The 6,626-nt window shown below is 44.9% G+C and overlaps 1 long non-coding RNA gene across 1 annotated transcript in view; it reads right to left on the minus strand.

Moving 5' to 3' along the window:
* Window positions 1–6,626, minus strand: part of LOC115032781 — an 8,870-nt gene extending 2,244 nt beyond the window's left edge. The window contains exons 1-2 of the long non-coding RNA XR_003838407.1: window positions 6,560–6,626; window positions 737–888 (exon numbers count right to left, since the gene is read on the minus strand). This is a non-coding gene — a long non-coding RNA (uncharacterized LOC115032781). The remainder of the gene's footprint in view (window positions 1–736; window positions 889–6,559) is intronic.

Here is a 6,626-nt window from a genome sequence, read left to right on the forward strand (position 1 = left end):
TCTCTCTCTCTCTCTCTCTCTCTCTCTCTCTCTCTCTCTCTGTGTGTGTGTGTACAGGGAAAGGTAATTTTAAGAGCACAGTGGTACAAAAATCTTTAAATCACTTCTTGTTCTTCTGAATTCCTCCCACTTGGAAAATAATCAAGGCTTCCAGTATCTTTGGACATGGGAAGTGAGCCAGGAGCAGGAGAACAGAATATAAGGAGTGTGCCACCCTTCCAGAATTTTCTGCATCTTAAGGTCATGGGATTAGCTCAAAGGGGGAAAGGCAAGCTCGAAGTGGGGATGTTCTAACCTCCACATGAGTCTAAAAAGCCATTTGACATAAGGAGAACTTCTGAGGGTTTGGCTCTGGCAGTGGCTGGTACCTAGCTTCAATTTACCCCTACATTAAAAAGCCAAATAAGAACAAGAAAAGAAAATTGCCAATGCTAATCAAAGTCTATAAAACATGAAACTCCAGTACACTCTACCACACGTCTCAGCACCATAGCAGTGTGAGAGTATCTAATCTTAAGAACCAATGCTGACATTGTAAAGATAGGGCACACAGCCAGATAAGACAGGCAAACTGGGAAATGAACATAGGCATATGTTTCCTGGGATTCAAGACTGACCCCAGAGCTAACTCATGAGCACACCTGTGGAGGCCAGAGTTTGACATCAAGTTACCTTTCCTGTGTAACAGAAAGTTACCCTCCCCACCTGCCTTTTTGAGACAAGGCTCAAGACTTACCATTTCAGCTAGACTGGCCATCTGGCATGCCTCCTGAATCCTTTTGCCCCTGCCGAGCAGTGCTGGAGTTACAGGTGCACATCACCTTGCCTGGCCCTTTTCTGGGATCCTTTACCTAAGGGGCCATTCCTTGGTCCTTGAAATGGATATTCCTAACCAACCAACAAAGAGAAGCAATTCTGAGTTAAAGTAAATCCCAGGAGCTACCAAGGTGTCTGGCTGACCTGGCCTCCCTCTGTGGCACGCTAGACACATAAAGGAATGACCATGCGAACAGGTGGCCCCGATAGCAAGTCTTAAGGGAGCAAACACATCTTTGCAACAAATTGGAAGCCTGCCATCACGGCCTTACATTTAACATAAGGGCAAAGGTACCTCTGTCCTGCTGGGTGAGCTCTGCCCCAATGCAGAATAAATATTTGATAGGTATTTGAAGAGCTAAATCACCTGCCGGCTTAAAGTGCCTGGCTTCAGCTGGAAATGTCATTCATCCCACCAGCAGAGACAACAGCCTGCTGGTGGGAAGGGAGAAAATGCATCTCTCTTTCCTTTGTCCTGTAGTATGAGGTCAGTTTCCTGGGGCACTCGGGGTGAGGAAAAGTGGGTGAAGGAATGAAAAGAAGATGGAGTGAGTGAGGCCCTGCTCACCCCACTCTCCAACAATGTCTTACAATCACTGTGACAGGGAGGAGAATGGAGTGGGAGTAAAAGGTTTTCTTCCAGCACTTAGTAGGTACCTAAGATTTGCTGGTTGTTTTATGTGATTCTCTCTTTCCTAGCTCCCCAAACAACGTTTTAAATGTAGTTACTGCTATTTCCACAAACTATATGAATCATGAGAGAAATTAAGGAACTTTTCTGAGTTCACACTGGAATTTAAACCTGGCTCTGCTGCCCCAACTCCTGTCCCCGATGCTACTCTGGCTTGGGATATTCTGCTCAGTGCTGGCTCAGTTGCTGCCACAGTATGAACTAAACCCAGCTGGGAAAGCCAGGACTTTCCCCTTGCTGTAGCTGGGCAATCACAGTAAGATGCAGGATATGCAGTCCTACCATCTTCCACCATTTCCAGACTCAGCAGAAACACAACACAAACTTTGGATCCTCAACTGCCATTCAGAGCAAGCTGACAAGCACCCAGAAGTGGCTCCAATGGGACTTTGCCTTCCTGTTAGAGACTCAGCCTGACAATTTCCCTCCTTTCCCAAGGACTCTCAAAACGGCCTGAAGAGTGTCCCGTGGCCAGGCTGACACTGCCCACTTCTCAGCCCTATCTCTCCCGTGCTGTCTGTGAGGTAAGCCACCCTGGACAATGCTCTCTGCCTCCCACCTCACCTCCTTGCCCTTAACTGCCTCTGCTCTGAGTTTTCAGTCCCAGTGAAGCATCAGCCTCAGTTTCCCCCAGAATCCAAGCTGTTTATGCTTGGGCCTAGGATTTTACATATTTATTCTTAATATTTTCTGAGTGCCTATGAGCCTAGCCTACAGAACAAAAGCTATATTCTTGACATACCCTCCATTTGGCTACATCTGACCTCTACATCTTATTCCCCACCCAAAGAAACCATTCAGAATTCCTTTACTTTAAAAAATATATTGTATTATACTCATATGCATTTTTATAATATATTTTTATATTGGTTGTTTTAAATCTATAAAATCTATGTATAAATTTGAGATACTTATTTTTGCATTTACTGTTTATTGCTTAATTGCTACGTTCAGCCACACTTTTGTGAGTTAGCACAATTCATTTCTTTTTACTGCCTTGTAATACTCAGTTGTAAAAATGTGTCACAATGTATCCTTTCTCTGTATCCTTTCTCCTGTTCATGGGCATTCTCTGTCTTTGGATTTTTGTATCATGGCTGGTTTAGCTGTAGCCATTATTTTCTACCTCTCCATTTCCATACCTGTAACTTTCCCTTAGGCCTATCCTTCCCATCCTTGGGTTGGGATGGGTTACGTGTAAATGAACGCTCAGCTCTAGGAGACTATGTCTTTGATGGATTAGGCTTCTGTTCCTGTTTTTGCAGGCACTGGGCCTGGGCTTTAAGGTCAGAATGGTGCCTCTAACATGGTGTTAGTTCTGCTAAAGCCTGGGGACCTGTGTCAGTGTTTTGCCTGCATACCATGTATATGTACCACACACATTGGGTTACAGATGAGTCACCATGTGGATGCTGGGAACTGGACCCAGATCCTCTGCAAGAACAGCAAAGACTCATAACCACTGACCCATCTCTCCAGTCCTGATTCCTAATTTTTAAAAATGTCTTCCTCCAGGTGAAGTAGGCGATTCAGGCTAACATCAGAAAACACAAGCAGGCTTCAGAGAGATGGAAATGCATATGGCAATCTTGAGCTTACTCAGGGACATGAATTCAGGTCCCAGTGTGGTCTTTGCTGGCACCATCCCATCACTGCAAATATCCTGAGAAAGCTCAGCCTCTCCTGACAAGGGCAACTCATTCTTTGGTGAGGCACAGGCATATTCGCTTCTTCAAAGGCTGGTACCCCCCATCCTTCTACCCTGTTTCATCCACATAGAGGTCTCTTACAACGGCTAGAAGTGTCTGCAGGGCCTTTCCTCAGTTACCTCATCCTTTCTAGTATTGCCTGCCTCTACTCGGCTTTATCTCCAAGCAGGCACTCTGGCGCTCTCTCTCTCTCTCTCTCTCTCTCTCTCTCTCTCTCTCTCTCTCTCTCCATTAATTTCTTTACTCACTTTACATCCTAATCAGAGCTCCCCTTCCTCCTCTCCTCCCTGTCCCATTTACACCCTGTCCCTCTATTTCCCCCTCCTCTTCTCTTTAGAGAAGGGGAGGCCACCAATAGGTACCCACCACCCATCCTGGTACATCAGGTTCCAGCAGGACTAAATACACCCTCTCCTACTAAGGCCAGACAAGGCAGCCCAGTTATGGGAACAAGATCCAAAGGCCCACAACAAAGTGAGAGGCAGCTCTCACTCCAATTGTTAGGGGACCCACATGAAGAACAAGCTGCACATCTGCTACATATGTGTAAGGGGCCTAGGTCCAGCCCCTGTGTACTCTCAGTCTTTGAGAGTCTCCATGGGCATAAGTCAGTTGACTCTGTAGGTCTTCTTGTGGTGGCCTTGACCCCTCTGGCTCCCTCATTTCTTCCTCCCATTCTTCTACAAGACTCCCCAAGCTCTGCCATTGTTTGGCTACAGGTTTCTGCATCTGTTTCCATCAGCTGTGGATGAAGCCTCTCAGAAGACAGCTATACTAGGTAGGCTCCTATCAGCAAGCATAGCAGAGTAGCATTAATAGTGTCATGGATGGGCTCTCTCCCATGGGATGGGTCTCAAGTTGGGCCAGTTATTGGTTGACCATTTCTTCAATCTCTGTTCCATCTTTATCCATGAATTTCTTGTAGGCAGGATAAATTTTGGGTTAAAGGTTTTGTGGGTGGGGTGGCCCTCTCTCCCTCCACTGTAAGTCCTGCCTGGCTACAGGAGGTAGCTTCTTCAGGCACCATAGTCCTCACTAAGCTGACTGGTTCTCTCTTACAAGTAGCAAGATGGTTTCTAGCTGCTTTGGACCTCTAGGGAATTAGATAGGAACCCACAGAAAAGGGTACTTTTCTGAAGAGCTGATAAAATACCCAAATATTTCTGCAGGCTCAACTCGTATTTTATGTTCTTCCATAAACCAGTCACTGCTCCTAGTGAAATAAAATATGCAGATTAACTGAGCCTAGACCACATACTCAAACCTAAGCCAGATCACATGAGTAGGAACACTTTGGGATGTGAAAGAAGGGAATATGTTGCCCTCAAAGGGATGCTGAACACACATAAAAACTGAGCTACTAAAAGACAGGAGAATACAGTTTAATCTTCTTTTATGTCCCATTTTCACTAGTAGGTAGGTGAGAATAATCCAAAACCTACTTTATATTGATCCTCCATGTTCTATTAATGCTGGTATAATTATCCTTGCATATATATATATATATATATATATATATATATACACACACACACACAAAACCAAGTGTGCTTTTATTTGCCTGTAATCCTAATGCAAGGGACTCTAAGACAAAAAGATCCTGAATTCAAGGTCATCCTGGGCTATATAGGGAGACAAATACCCAATAATTGGACCCAAAATCCAGTAAAACAAGCAAAAAGATGATAGGATATCTACCTGACTTTGCCTTGTAAGGTTTAGTTAAGCATATGCTTTCATAAAGGAATGTCTGGGACTGTGCTCTTAGCCTATCACAGACATGTCACTGGTCCTTAACACTAAGTAGAATCACACCTTAAGGACACAGGTTGCAATTTTGCATTCAGGGTTCCCACACTGTAGCCATCCTGGCAGAGAGAATGATTTTAAAGAGACACATTCATGCTATCAAGACTCCAAAGAACTAAACATTTCCCAGGAAACTTATAGTGGACTGAAGCCCTTGTACCAGCCAGAGGACAAACTTGTCTCTCCACATAAGATTTTAGATAGATCTGATAATGAATCAGGTGGCACCAGGACAGAAGCAATCAAAGAGGCATGAGTAATGGGAGGAACCACACTGTGACCAGAGCCACTTAGTTAGCATAGCTCTTGCTCTCATTTAAATCTAAGCCTTAGATAAAGACTGGAGATCAAGTAAATGTTTGGGGAACGTCTCAGTGTACCCCATTCCTCTTCTCAGTGTGGCCACACCAAATAACTGCCTTCTTATGCTCTTCCAAATTACTAATTAGCATATTCAAGACAAGTGGTGGTTGTGTCTCCATAGCCCAGCCACTGACCCTGAAGACGCAGATGACAACTCGTCACTCTTACTTCGGGAGTCATTCTGGACTGTTCTCGTTTGAGTTACTGATCACCAGCTGCTGAAGCTTTCTAAACAGTTTTCTGGTTAATTTTTTCCCCAGGGCCTGGTCATATCCCTTCTTCTCTCTCCTAGTCGCTAGCTACTCCAAAACCAACTACTTTTCTCTCTCTTCTCTTCCTTTGACCTAGAGTTCTTGATACTGAAATGCTGGGAAACTGCAGCAGAAGCATAGACACGGCGCTGGGCCGAGGATGACAGACAGAAAGAAGCTAGGTCTCCAGGTCAAACCACACAGCCAGAGGTTCCGTGTGGAGGATGCGGAATCTGAAGAATTTCAAAGGCCTGAGAGACTCACAGCGTTATTCTGAGAATCTCCCCAGTCAATAGAATTCTACCATGTAAGTTGTGAAGTCTGCAGCCCTTGCTAATTCATCTGTTTCACCACAGATTTTTAGGGGCAATTAAATTATAGATCAGAAAGCAGAAAATACTGTGTTCTCTGTTCTCCCTTGTGTCTCCCACTACTTGACAATGACTCTCTTTTACTGTTATTATTGGCCTTCTCTTACATCCTAAAGGATGTAAACTCTTGTAGAACAAGGACAATATTGTGCTTCTTCTTGTATAATCAGGGCTTATCAAGGTGCCTGGTGTACAGGAATGGTTGGCTAAATGTTACAAAGGCCAGGTGGTGGTGGTGCATGCTTTTAATCTCAGCACTCAGGATGATCTGAGTTTGAGGGCTGCCTGGTCTACAGAGAGAGCTCTAATAGAACAGCCAGGGCTACACATAGACCCTGCCTCCAAAAGCCAGTAATTAGGAAGGTATGGGGCATCCAGTCTCCCTTTGCAGGTGGTCAACAATCACTTTGGCTCCCTGTGCAGTTTACCGTGGTTGTGTTGCTTCCCTCTCCCTCAGCACCCAGCAGACTGTCTACCACACTTGTAGGCATTCAGTAGCTCTCAGGTCACTCCATGGCAGCCCAAACTTTGTCTTGTAGTGAAACCTACCTTCCCTGGACTGTATCCCAGACTCCAAGATCATCTCTTTGTACACTCACATGAAAACTTCCATTAG

The sequence above is a fragment of the Mus caroli genome, chromosome 12 (assembly GCF_900094665.2).
Source record: "Mus caroli chromosome 12, CAROLI_EIJ_v1.1, whole genome shotgun sequence".
Lineage (NCBI taxonomy): Eukaryota > Metazoa > Chordata > Mammalia > Rodentia > Muridae > Mus > Mus caroli.